The 14,663-nt window shown below is 42.2% G+C and overlaps 2 long non-coding RNA genes across 2 annotated transcripts; one reads left to right on the top strand and one right to left on the bottom strand.

Moving 5' to 3' along the window:
• Positions 1-610: 610 nt before the first annotated feature.
• Positions 611-10,876, bottom strand: LOC309374265. The gene is made up of 3 exons (XR_014170470.1): positions 10,806-10,876; positions 2,697-2,792; positions 611-669 (listed from the first exon to the last, which is right to left on the bottom strand). It is a non-coding gene; the product is annotated as an uncharacterized lncRNA (long non-coding RNA).
• Positions 10,877-11,033: 157 nt separating this feature from the next.
• LOC309374347 lies at positions 11,034-12,939 on the top strand. The gene is made up of 2 exons (XR_014170537.1): positions 11,034-11,145; positions 12,654-12,939. It is a non-coding gene; the product is annotated as an uncharacterized lncRNA (long non-coding RNA).
• Positions 12,940-14,663: the final 1,724 nt, after the last annotated feature.

Here is a 14,663-nt window from a genome sequence, read left to right as displayed (position 1 = left end):
ACAAAGAATACAAAACAAAATTCATTCATACTACAATGCATAACTACATAACATTAATATATATGGTTTCTGGAAAAAAAGCTTACATAACAAAATCAATTCAAAATACCATCCAGTTTACTCCCCCCCCCCACTCCAGCCCTCCCCCCTCCCCAGTCAGGCCTTCCTTCTTCATATCTTTATCCATGTACACAGTCTGTTCATCCGAGCTTGTATGTTAGGGTTGGCTTCCCCTCTTTCTATCCAGTTCCTGTAAAATGCCCATTTATTTGTGATTCTTTGGCATTTATTTTCCCATCTATCCTTTGCCACTATCTGTGTGAATATTTCTAATTGTACGTATTCAAATACATAATCATTCCATTTTTAAGTCTCTCAGCCCCACTCACCTCACAGAGTGTTTGTTGTGGGGGAGGAAGGGAAAGGAGAATTTTAGCCACTTTGAGACTCCTGAAGGGGAGTGATAGGCGGGATATTAAGTCCAAACTCCTCCTCCTCCTCCTCCTCCTCCTCCTCCTCCTCCTTCTTCTTCTTCTATATTCCATTTGGTCTTTTCCTTCCATCCCAAAGCAATAACTGTCATTCCAGCTAGAATCATAATCTTGTACAAATGGCGGTCCTTCTTACTTTGTCATGGGTACCTTATTCTCTGCATCTCTGAATGGTCACCTGGGTGGGAACCAGAGGAACATAAGAATAAACCAGTTGATCAGGCCCAAGGTTTCTCTAGTCCAACATCCTGTTTGCAGGATAGACCTCAGCTATGGTCTTGGCTATGGTGGCAGGAGTGTGTTTGACACTATTCTAAATTTCACACAATGCCCACACAGGTAAAATGCATAAATGCTCCAGGAACTGGCCATACATCATAACAACCAAATCCTTCCTGGGGAATTATACAGAGAAAAAGATAGATTACTCACCTCGCCACCACACACGTAAGTTCTAGGGACCAGCTATTTCCCCTCATACAATTCCCTAGGAAGGGATTGCACAAAATGGCCAGTTCTTGGAGCATTTTAATATATATCTATTTTTCTCATATGGTGCATTTAGAGCAGCTTGTTCCCCCCATCCCCCAAGAAATACATAAACAGGCAGTTCTTGGATCACCTCACAATCACACTCAGTTGTTGGATTGTGTGCAGAAAGATTTAGTATTGTGGGATGTCAGATCATTGACCTATCTAAAAAAAAGGTAAGGTAAAGGACCCCTGGACAGTTAAGTCCAGTCAAAGGCGATTATGCGGTTGTGGCGCTCATCTTGCTTTCAAGCCAAGGGAGCTGGCTTTTGTCCACAGACAGCTTTCTGGGTCATGTGGCCAGCATGACTAAACTGCTTCTGGTGCAACAGAACACTGTGACAGAAAGCAGAGTGTCTGGAAACACCATTTACCTTCACACCACACTGGTACCTATTTATCTACTTGCACTGGCATGCTTTCGAACTGCTAGGTTGGCAGGAGCTGGGACAGAGCAATGGGAGCTCACCCCGTCACAGGGATTCAAACCGCTGACCTTCCGATCAGCAAGCCCAAGTGGTTCAGTGCTTTAGACCACAGCACCACTCGCATCCCTATCTAGTTTAGTATTGCCTACTCTACACTGGCTAACAGCAGCTCTCCAGGGTTCTCTCCCAGTCCTGCCTGGAGTTGCTGGGAATTGAACCTGGGAGCTACTGCAGGCAAAACAATTGAGCGATGCCCCTCCCCAAAGTTCATAGCTATGAGGGCCATTCCACATATCTGTATTCTGATCTGTGCACTCATATCCAGGTGAGGCGAATAAGGCGAGTCTGTTCACAAATGCAAAGTGAACGAAAGCATCTCCCATTCCTAACTTCAATAAGTAAATTCATAAATAGAGATCTGTGACTAATCTTGGATAGTAATGTGCCTCATGCCCACAAGTGTTTCTTCCCCTTAACAATATTTTATGAAGAGTTTGTAAAAGGCTTTTTTGAAAATTCACCGTGAATTATGTATGCGTTCACTCCCCATTATTCTCTGTTGTCGGCTTAACTTTCCTATTCCTTGTAGAAAATGGTTTATCTCCTGCCCAGAATCTTTGGGCAAAACTGATTTGATCTTATCAAAATTCATAATGGTTATAATTAAGGTGCACATTATAGGAATAGACATTAAAACCGTGTGTGGTCGATACTTGACTTAATCTCCTCTACAGGAGTCAAAGAAAACACTAGTAAACAAATGCAGAAGTGTCACATCAGGTAAGATTATATGCTTTGTTTTTGCTTAAAGCAAGAACAATATCTACCCCCCCCCGGTGAGTCATAATTTGAATTGAAGAAAAAGCGTAAATAAAGTATTAATAAGTGAAAAATCCTATGTGGGATTAGAGACAAATCTCTCAAGTTGTTGAAGCCCATTGCTATAGTTCCAAACGTGTTCTGAGATGCAAAATCTTTTAAACAACTCCATGGCAGAATGATAAAATATGCTGCAGCCATAATGTGAATGTTAAAACATAAAGAATGTTTTAATCAGAAAATGAAAGTTAAGGGAAATGAAAGGGACAGGATGGGAGATGAATAAAATGCATGCATAACAGTTGAAGATGGTTTCATTGATGGCCTGTTCCAAAAGATCAACTGCAGAACAACCATGTATAATTTTGGGCGCTGCATAAAGAATGCTCAAGGGATTAGATCACTGCAAATTCTGAGTCAAACTGACCTGAGTGTCATCTCCCAGACAAATGTATGGATTGGAATTCAGAACTTGGCTATCTTCTGTTTTCGAACTTTCCAGATGTTCTGGTTCAATTGTCAGCTAAGAAGAAGGATAAACATGCACAAAAAATGCATATTTTAAGTGAATATACATTTAGAATAGTGTACTTGGATAGAAAATACATTTACTTTGCGGTCTTATGGTCCCTAGGAGAGTATTTCAGTGGTCATAAGATAAAACAGACCTCCCTCTCAGTGAGCAGAGAAATTTTTTTGTTATATTAAGTTCCCTCCCTGCCACTGTACCCCCCAACTCTCTCTGTCTCCCTTCCAGCAGGCTGCCAGGGAAGGGGCAGGTTGCTCTTGACAGAGGTCTGAAGTGATGCTCCTTACACTTGCTCATTACAAGGACAGCCCTGATGATTACCTAGAATTTGCACCTCAGCTGCATGCTGGAAGGTTCTTAAAGGGCCAAACCTTCCATTATGATGCCTTTCTGAATCTGCTGCTATCTCAGGAGAAGGGATGTTGGGGAGAGAATTTGCAGGTAATTGGAGAAGATAGCTCAGGCTCTATGCTTGAGAGGCCCAAGCTGCTTGTTAAGCATAATTGGTTTAATTGCTTCTGAGATGGGAATGCCTGTGTGAATTGGTGAAAGGGTTTAACTGGAAGATTCCACTGAAACTAAAGAACAGCAAGAATCTCTCTCTCTCTCTCTCTCTCTCTCTCTCTCTCTCTCTCTCTCTCTCTCTCTCTCTCTCTTTCTCTCTTTCTCTCTGAGCTTTAACTGGTTAATAATTATCTGATGTTGTTCTCTAGCAGCTAACATGTGAGTGTTTAACCTTAGATCATGTGAGAAGTATTGAATTGCTAATTCGCCATCTTAGAAGGGTGGTGGCTAGTTTCTTTGTTCTCAAGCTCTTTGAGAGTGAGGATATAAATGAAGATCTCCAGCTAAGCAGCCTAAGACAAGATGCAGGCTGAAATGCAGGCAATGGACCCTCAGAAAGACACACAGAGAGAGCTATGTTTGTCAGCTCTGATTATAAGTTTATTTTATTTCTAAGATGCTGAGCCTGTGCAAGACAGCCCGAGACATTTTATAGACATTTTGGATGTATCTTTGATGTTTCAGTTTTGTTTTGAAGAAAAAGTTCTGCCAGTAAAATAACATCTAATCAGCCTTGGCAATGTTTTTATTAAAAAATGACTCAGCTTTTATGCTTCAAACTGTGCAATATTATTGGCAATGCTGCTGACTTCAGAGGCATCCATCCTCTTCCTCTTGAAAGGCTAAGAACGTAAGATGAGCCTCTTGAATCAGACCAGTTGCCCATCTAGTCCAGTATCCCATTCTCACAGTGGCCAACCAGATGCCTGTGGGAAGTCTAAGCTGGATATGATCACAAGAGCCCTCTGTCCATCTGTGTCTCCCAGCAGCTGGTACCCAGAGGTAATAATGCAGAGTATCTTATTGCACAGTGGGTAGGCTTGCAAAATAAAGGATTTCCGAGACAGGCACCTGCTTTTCAAGATTACCATATCATGTGTTTTCGGTCATCTGAGGCTTGCCTACTCCTCAACAAGGCAATGCCTTTTACAACTTGGCTGAGAGTCGGCTTTTCATTACAGAGCTGAGGTTTCGGTAGTCCTGAGGGCACATATCTATACACTGATTGACTAGACTTCAGAATTTCTACCTAAGGCCGAACCCTTCCCCTCTCCAAGATTCTGTGCAAAAATAATAAAGCTTCTTTGCTCCAGCACAAAACATTGCTCTGGGATTTCTCACTGTACATATAAATTGGATGGTAAATTTTAAAAGAGGTTGATACCAGCAGGGTAAGTGTTGCAGCTGAAAAAAGCACCTGGGAAATGTTTGCATGTAGGGGTTGTCACCATTTCCAGAGGCATGGCTGTGTTTGTTTCATCTTGCATCTGATGAAGTGGGCTGTAGTCCATAAAAGCTTATGCCATAATCAAACTAGGAGTCATAATAAAAAGGTTTGCCTTAGATTATCGACAAGTGTAGGAAGTTGCCTTATTACAAATCAGGCCATTGGTTTATCTAGCTCAGTATTATCTAGACTATAGGGATGTGGGTGGCGCTGTGCTGTAAACCACTGAGCCTAGGGCTTGCAGCAGTTCGAATCCCCGTGACAGGGTGAGCTCCCATTGCCTGGTCCCAGCTCCTGCCAACCTAGCAGTTCGAAAGCACAAAGTACAAGTAGATAAATAGGTACCGTTCCGGCAGGAAGGTAAATGGCTTTTCCGTGCACTTCTCTGGTTCACCAGAAGCGGCTTAGTCATGCTGGCCACATGACCCGGAAGCTGTACGCCGGCTCCCACGGCCAATAAAGCAAGATGAGCGCCGCAACCTCAGAGTCGTCTGTGACTGGACCTAACGGTCAGGGGTCCCTTTACCTTGATTATCTAGACTGGGTAAATGCATGCACACAGATCTACAATTTCTAGATACCTGAGATGACTGTTGCTGTAGAACAGCTGGTCATGGAAATGATCAGTGCTCAGGTCCCATTAAGTATAATGGTTTGACACAAAAATGAAAAATGGCTAAAGACATATTGCAGAAAGTTTGACATGGGGTTTTTCCAGGGGGCTATATTAAAGCCAAGGAGAGCTCTTGTTCAGCTCTTGTTGAGTTAATGATTAACTAACTGATGGTTGTTTCTCTGGTAGCTAACATGTCAGTGTTGCAACTTTAGATCATGTGGGAGGTATTAGGTTGCAAAATCTCCATTTGGAAGGGAATTGCTTTTGAGTCTTTTCTCCCAATATAATGGAGTGAAGACGTAAAATGAAGCTCTCCTATATTTTGTAAGATGCTGAGCCTGTGCTGGACAGCATAAGACATTGTATGGACGTTTTGGATGAATCATTTACTGTATTCTGGTTTATTTTAAAGAGTTCTGCCAGTAAAAGTTTGAATAGTACTTTTGTGGGTCTAGACAACGATTTATCCCCAAAGGAGTCAGTTCTTGTGCATCCAGTCACTTCAAACTGTGCAATATTAATATCTACAACAGCTCCTGCTTGTAGACTTCCTATAGGCACCTGGCTGGCTGCTGTGAAATCAGGATACTAGACTAGGTGGGCCATTGGCCTGATTCAACAGGTTCTTTTTACATTCTTATGGCTTAATCTTAAGTGGTCCCTATGACCTACTGTGACATAGGAGCCAACTCCTAGGGGTCGCGGAGGCTTCAGCCTCCACAAGAAAATATTTGCAGGGGGCGGGCCCCCACAAAGTTCATGGGCATTCCCATTCACATGGTGTGTGTGCACTGTGTCATGTGATTGTTGGCTATCTGCAGTATGGTAGCGCTGCAGAGAGCTTGCTGGGGAGACCATGCATTAAAAAGAAAGGGACTCAAAAATAACTCAAACAAGGTTTTAATTACAAAAACAAAACTCCTTATACACTAAATACATTAACAACAAACCAGACCCAACCCCCAGGGTAATGGGAGAGCTAGGTGCTGCTCCTTATATACTACACCCAATTGCCAACACAGCTTAATCAGTACAACTCAGCAGCACCTGCTGTGTTTCACAGCTGTAAAGCTGGGTCTCATTATCTTGATCTGGCCCTTGCTCTGGCCCCTTAAAGACATACACATCAGGTGGAACAATGAACCTTTACATTTAAAGAAACCATTCAACAGTGATCAATTATGTGGGCAGGGGTTACCTGGGCCCCAACAATATTTTATTCAAGTTGGCACCTCTGTGCTGTGAGATGTGGCTGTTTGCCATGCATGTCCCAATTCTGAATTGACCATAGGCAACTGGTTGGCCACTGTGATAACTGAATGTTGGACTAGATGGGATACTGGTCTGATTCAGACGTTTACACTCACAGGCAACATCTCTCCAGAGTTTCACATAACAATCTTTCCTAGCCCTACCTGGAGATGCAGGGACTGAACCTGGGAACCTCTGCATTCAAAGTAGATGCTTTGAGACTAAGCTAGAGGCCCTGAACTGCTGCAATGCTCCATTGTTTCAGTATGATGCTACATGGAATCTAGAAGCCGAGGAAGGTAGCTGAGGATATTTGGGCACTGTGCTGATCAAAGCCACTAAAAGCATGGAGAGTATATTTCAATGTTAGCAATAATAATTCTTGTATAATAAAACTGGAATACCATCAGGTTGTGGACAAAGGGTTATGTGCATAGTTAATGAATTAACACTTCAGCCTGTAGGCTGAAAGACATGGTTTCTACCTTGTAAGCCTGAAACACCTTGGAGTCATTATTGTCCCTGTCGACATGCTTTTGTAATAGCATAATTTGCATTTTCAAGGAAAACCAAATGTTCCATATAGTCTTAAAGATGTAATTTAATTCATATCGTTTTCAGGAGGTACAAGCAATGCTTAATGGAACAATATGTGCGAGCATAAAAATAAAACTTTCATTAGAGAGAGAGAGAGAGAGAGAGAGAGAGAGAGAGAGAGAGAGAGAGAGAACACAAGAGTTTAGCTCTGGAGTGCTGGAAGATTCCATTATTTAGATACCTAACCTTCATGTAAAGCAAAGATTTCTATATGAATCCTGAACTCCCATATATATTATACAATAGGAGAGAAAGCAGAAAAACCATAGCAATCCCTCAGCAACATTGCAATATTCTTTAGAAAGCAGGGTATCTTGGGCTGCATGGTTGTAACAAAGGTGCCAAATCTCTTGAAAATTGTAACCCTGTGCCATTGACTTTAAGTAGTCCACACATTTCATATATTGGGGGTTATCAGGCTACAGGCTTGTCAGATCTGCTGCCAGTCAGAGCAGAAAGCACTGAGCTACATGGACCAATGGTCTGACTCAGTAGAAGGCACCTTGTCGTGTTCCACAGCATCTCCACTTTCTACTGTGTGTCTGAAAGCGAGGTTTTCCTCAGTTAAAAGTCTCATTTATAAATGCTCACTGTGCAATTCACATACAAATTTGTCTCTTAATGCATCATTAAGCCCCCTCCTTGAAGTCACAGTGTTAGGAAAGCCTTTTCTAATCCTGCTGCAAATGAGGAAGCAGATTCACCTTCAAGCTCGTGCCTCTTGTAAAATCGGAAAACTAATCAGGGGTTTTGGTGATATGCGCTGCTGAAGTATTTGCAACTTTCTTTTGGAAAGCTTTGCTCACAGGCTTCTGTGGAGCAGTTAAAATATTGCACAAGACTGTAAGATATTCCTCCCATAATATTAAGCAATGCTGCTACCCCTTCCCTGCCCAGGAGATTCTCATTTATGTAAATAAACTTCTGCAGGCTTTCTAAGTATTTAGGTTTTTCTTCCACAGCCCTTATCAAAGGTTAACATGGTCTGTCACATCACAATGCTTCATAGTACTTTGGGAGTTATGGCAAACTGTGGTCTACTCAGATTAGACCCAACCCAATGAAATTAATGGGTGTAAAGTAGTCGTGTCTGCTCATTGCAACAGGTAGAATTAACACCTAAAGCAATCCAGAGTCCTGTTGCAATCAAGATTCTGAATCGTACTTTTGTCACCAATTATAAGAAATTTGGCTTGGCTCACACCTTCTATTTTATTATTTATTAAATTTGTGTACTGGCCTATACCCACAGGTCTCAGGGCAGTTCTCAAGATAGAATCGTAATCAAAAACCATAAAATACATAATCAAAATCTGAATGTGAATAATTTGAATGTGAATCTAACGAATCTGCACTTCCTGAAATGGCAGAGGACTGAAAATGCAGTTAAAATGCGGTCAGAATTATTTGAAAGTCAAACTTGTCTATATTTTACAATGCAGTTTTCCAACCAAATAACATGTAAAAAAATGCATATGTTACGGGCAACTTATTTAAAAATGCATGTGTAAGTAACATACACGAATGCACTATATTAGGGGAAATTGCTTGCAAAAAATGTGTCTGTTAGGAGAGGTGCACACTAAAATGTGTCTGCATTTCAAGAGAAGTCTCCATTGGTGTCAATGGAGACTTTCCTGAAATAGAAAGATAGGAGGTTGCTTACAAGATCCCAAAGTTATGTCCTATGTCCCTTCTGTTTTGTCCCATGTCCCTCATCCCTCTTCTGCTTTTTGAGATCCATTAACTGGAGATACTAACTGGAAACATTGTGGGAAAGGACATACTATATCTGCTTTGCATGCAGAAGGTATCACATATACCTGGCATTTCCTGAAACCTTGAAAAGTTGTGACCACTCAGTGTAGGCGATACTGAGCTAGACAGTCTATAATAGTCTAGCTCATTATATAAAACACTTTCCAAATGATTGAACTTGAGACCATTTGCTCTTCCAGTGAGCTATAGCTCCATCAACCATTATAAGAGTATGCAAGCAGGAAGATCAGATCTAGTGTTCTCTAGGCTGCCCTTCTTATTTTCCATTCTTAAAATGGAAGCATTCCTTGTTCATATTACAGACAATTAATGTAATTTGTTTTTCCTGTAAAAAAGCAAAAACTTGGAGACATTTGTATTTTAAGGGGGGAAAGGTTGGGCTGTTTGGTAATTGGATCGTTTAATGGTCTGGGCCAAAAGTGGGCCAGGTACTGTACTTCACATTAAATAAGACCTATTAAAATAAGTACACCTGAACCAGGACTCTGGTGAGATGAGGAGTCATTTCAATATCCCTCATCAGCACTTTTCCAAAGCTGAGTCTTTGCATGAGCTAGAATATAAGCTCTTTGAGTCAGCACAATGCGTCAGTTATATGTGAGTTCCCATAAAGCTGTTCAACGAGTAAGAGAATGGGAAGGCTACATTCTTGTGACATACTTTGCAGTAGCAAGGAGGTGTAATGTCAACACGCAGAAGGAAGGGTGGCAGTGATGGATTAACCTTTTCTGTTTCCTTTGCCTGAAAAGTGGAAGCATCCCCCCTCCACCAGCTTCTTCCATCTGTGCACAGATGTGTAAAATAGAAAGCTGTTTTTGGTCTTAGGCCCTTGGATCTGAACTTGATGTAGAAAGCCAAGCGGGCTTTGTAGAAGTCTCTTGAAGTTCATACAGAGATAAAAGCATCTTAGAGACCAACTAAGTTTGTTTTTGGCATAAGCTTTTATGTGCATGCACACTTCTTCAGATACACTTCTATCTGAAGAAGTGTGCATGCACACAAAAGCTTATGCCAAGAACAAACTTCATTGGTCTCTAAGGTGCTACTGGACAATTTTATATATCTCAACTGTGTCAGACCAACACGGCTGCCTACCTGAATCTAGAGATAAAGCAGTTCAATATCTCAGAGGCTAAAACCAGAGATGATGTAGGGCTATGGCAGGGACACTTGATCACAGTAAGTGCTATTGTAGAAAATGATTCTTATTGTGGTGAGAGAGTTGTAGTTGCAAGGCCAACTCTTAGGTCAGATATAGAAGCCTGGAGTGCTACACTTGCTCACACCCCACCCACAGTCTAAGGCTCCCCAACTCTAGCATGGGGGGTTCAATGAACCTGTATTTTTCCAATTCAGTGGGCATTTTTATATGTTATGCAGCATGCTGACAGGATGTAGGGGGTTGTATCCAAATTTTGCCCTATGCGCAACAGGTCCATTTCATAGGCTTATTAATTCCAATGGGTCTACTCTAGATATAATCCCTGGTCATGAACTTGCCGCATTGAAATATCATGCAAATTCGTTTCTACCTACGGAACGGTGTGTTATATAACCCTAGAAATTGCTACACAACTCCATCTGTCCTGCTGAAGAAGAACATCCTACATCGGGAGGGAGAGGTAGGATTTCTCTGGAGACGCAGAATTATGGCTATCACAACATAATGTGCAAACAAGCCTAAGGTATGTTAGAGACTTCTTTGCATTTTTGAAATTACTGTGGTAATTTACCTTCATTTCCCCAGAGTGTAATTGAAGAATTCCCAGGGGTCTCCATGCTGGGAATGGTACGCCATATGTTTACCCTTAGGAGGTCATGCAAAACTCTATTCTAGCTCCTAATTGATAGAATTACTTTATCACTTTCTCCCAGAGCCATTAAGAATAGTTAGAATCCATCTCAAAATGGGAAGCAGAATTATTTTCACTACATTAAGGCTAGAAAGAAGAAGAAAATCAAGGGAAAGTACCAGAAAAACCATGAGGAAAGTTACACATTTCTCTAGGAGGCAGAGGCGCCATGTTCTTAAGAGGATTGAGGGGGCCCATGTGTGATGCCCTGCATTGCCACCATGACATCATGGGCACACCACTATGACATCAAGCATGTGGTGCTGTGCGCCTCTGTGCAATGTCAAGAGTTGTGTGTGGCATTGCATGACACCCTGACATGGCACACATGATGCTGTGAGGAGCCAAGGGGGCAGAGCCAAACACCCCCTGAATATTGAGGGAGCTCAGCCCCCTCAAAAATACTTTAGGGGGGCTGAAACTGCCTCAGTCCCTAGGAGTTGATGCATCTGCTAGGAGGTAAGTTTGTAGATGGGACCAAGAATGAATACAGCCCCCAACACACTTTGAGGTTCCTCAGAATCCCAGTTCACTCTTTTGGAGCAGATCCCCATAGTTCCAAAACAAACAGAAAAAGGCGAAGAAATGTTTTCCCATATAGTGCACAACAGTCCCTACAAGCAAAGTCCACTTCCTTCATAATCCATACTGCCATTCTTTCATCGCAAGCAACCATTGTAAAAGTGCTTCTTCTTAATAGTGATGAACTAGTGCTGGCTTTGGTCCTGACTTAATTATAACTCTGAGCCCTGGGACTTCAGATGCAATGCTAGCAAAGGGGTGGTATTTCTTGATGACCTTTCCATTCTCTTGACTTTTTGCTGGGCGTATGCTAGACTGTGGCTTTCTGCAACATTGTAATTAATGCATCAATTATTAGGGGTTGCAAGCTGTTCCCTCCCACCTTCCCATGTTGGAAGCCTATTGCAAAACCGCAGAGGACACTTGGAGGAAAAATGGGACGGTGGACGTGTGAGCGAACAGAGACTTTAATCTCACTGGTTTGGAAAAGCAGCTGCATTTCTGAGCCTAGATTTGTTGTTGTGATTTTAAATCCTTAACCATCTCAGTAGCTGTCATGTTTCTGGGGGTGGGGGGATATAAATACAGATGAGTGATGAAACTCTGGTTCTGAATTTCTCATTAATTCCCCAAGTGTTTTAACAACCAATCCCTTTTCAAAGGGAACTCGGGAATTGTAGCTCTCAGGAGGAGAATAGGGTTTCCTAACAACTCTCAGCACATTTAACAAACTACAGCTCTGAGAATTATTTGTGGCAGCCATGACTGTTTAAAATGGTACCATAGTGCTTTAAATATAAATGCAGCACAGTACTCGGCCTTGGCTGGGGAGGGCGGGGTATAAATAAAAAATATTATTATTATTATTATTACTACTACTACTGCTACTACTACTCCAGCTTTGAGGATATCAGTGCATGGACTTGACTGCCCACTCTATCCCTATCCATAAACAATCCCAGGTGGCAAACCCAACAAAACTGATAGATTTTATTGACATCCCAGCATCTCTGACAATATACAGGAAGGATTACAAGTAGCACACAGTTAAATTTATAGCTTGTGTATTTCTGTAGCTATTGGCACTATCCCTATAGTGGTTCCAACTGGTTCCAAAATATAAAAATTCAGGTTTCATAAAATGTTCCTGAGGATTTTTTTAAAAAAATTCAAATGCTAGTTTAAGTCTGAAACATGGAACATCATATCTGATACGGATCAAAAGCAGAATAGAAACAGATGGTTTGGAAAACGTGCATTTCCTCCTGCTAATTCAAATATTAATGTCTCCTCTTGGGAAGCTTCTGTTGATTGTGTCTGGCATCTAAAGCAAGAATTTCAAAAGGGGAGGGGAATTCATCTTCTCCCCAGAGACAGTTCACCAACACTGTCCTTTTAGACAAAACAACCAAGTCTCTGCCATTAACATCTTAATTAATCTCCAGGCACAACTTCCTCAGCAGAGATGCATGTCGCATGAACGAGATCAAATTCACTCCAAAGGACAAGCGGATTTTTGAAGAGATCTACCTAAATATCAGGATGAGCATGGATAGACCCGCCAGTCCTTTGTTTTTTCATCAAACAGAGAACCTTGCAGCACAGCATATGGCTTAAATTCTCAGGATGCTTATCTAGCTTAAAAACAGCAACAACAACACTTCAAGTGACCTTTCTGTTCATGCAACACTAGATTCCATTATTTCTCAACACAGTTTCATATAGGCATGATCCTTTTATTTATTTATTACGAACGCCTTCAATCCCCAGCTTCAAAACCATGCCCTTACCAAAACCACCAGAGAAATCCTTAAGAACTAGGCATTTAGAAAACCTGGCTTTAGATTGCTGCTTGCAGCCCAGCCCTGACACAATCTGAATAGGGATGGAGGAGAAATTTGGTCCACGTTCTTTTCAGCCCAAGAACTGCTGGATCATTCAGGCCAATTGCCTATCAAGCCCAGCATCCTGTCCTCACAGTGGCCAACCAGATGCCTGCAGGAAACCCATAAGCAGGAGCGCTTTCCACTCCTGCAGTTTATGCCTTTTTTTTGCCAAGGTAGCATCAGGGGTAGTAGAATGACTTGCAATTGCATACCAAGGCACCCATGCCCCAAAGTTCCCAGGAGAACAATTAACACCCAGAAACGAAGTATTTTGGTTTATGGTTTCAAATAGGCCACAGCTGGTTACAGATGTGAGCAGTTTGGCTTAGGCATTGGGGTGAAGCCAGGCTATGATTTGACTGCTGCTCATCTGCAGGGAATCCACTTGAGGGTAAACCACCAATAGGCAGCACCCTATGACTTACATCAAATAGGGGCACCCCGAAGGGTTTCCGTAGGGGCTGTGACATGGCCCTAGCCCATGTTCAGGCATCGGACAGGATTCACACCCCAGATCCCTTTATCAGGATACTCTTACTAAGGAGTGGCAGGCAAAGGCTACAAATTCCTCTCCATCCAAATGAAGGCTTACCCAATGCCTAACCTCACAAAAGTTGTGATTATTGCTACTAGGTAGGCAAAAACCAAATGGCCAGTGCCAATTTGCCAAGTGGAAAAATTCCTACATGGCCCCAGCAATATGACCAACAATTGTCCATAGGAAGGTCATATCTGAGCAAAGCATAAAAAGAGGGTGGGTGGGTTGGGTGATCCAGGGATGGGGCGAGTGAGTGGGTGTCGGCCAGCCGCACCGTGGTTAAATCTTCCGCAGCCACACATACTCTGGAAGCTGATTGGCTGGGGGCTGTCCCACAAGGGGCAGATCCCTCAGCAATGATGATGCGGCTGGCATGACACAGGAGAGAGGCAGCAACCTTCCACCCTTAGGCTGGTATGCTGCTGGGACCCGGCTGCCTTGCCGCAACGCTGCCCACTGGAAAAAGGTGAGCGGACCTAGCAGACTAGCAAATCAACTCAATGTGACGCTCCCAAACTTGCTGGAGGAATGCAGTGTCTTCTTATGTACACTGTATCTTTGCTTTGCAAAAAAAGTGAGCATCAGAACCCACAGGATGCCCACAAAATGGATGAACTGAAAAGCAATGTAAAGTGTGTATTTCTGTAAAAAGTGCATACAAAATGTGGGCAAATTTAATGTGGCGTTTTTGAAATAATCCACAAAAAAGTAGAACAGAATGGACCCACGGTGGATCGACTGAAATGGGACAGAATAAGCTGATCACTGCATCCCAAGCCTGCAGGAAGTGAACCAGGAGTAGAGATGGAAGGAAAAAAATCAATTCTTGATAGATTCATGCAGGGTATATGGCAGTTCCAACCCAACTGTTCTCATCTTGCATTGACTAACTCTTGCATTGAGTGTTCTCTTGTTTTTGAGCCTCCTGTGTCAGGGTTTTTTTTTAAGTCCACTGATGATGTGTAAAATTGTACACCTAAAAGTACATATATTAAACATATGCTGCATATAAAAGAGTCAAGCCCTATGAA

Source organism: Podarcis melisellensis (genome assembly GCF_964234715.1).
Source record: "Podarcis melisellensis genome assembly, chromosome: 7".
NCBI lineage: Eukaryota > Metazoa > Chordata > Lepidosauria > Squamata > Lacertidae > Podarcis > Podarcis melisellensis.
The sequence above is the reverse complement of the archived record's forward strand: the minus strand, read 5'-3'. Positions and strand labels throughout refer to the sequence as shown.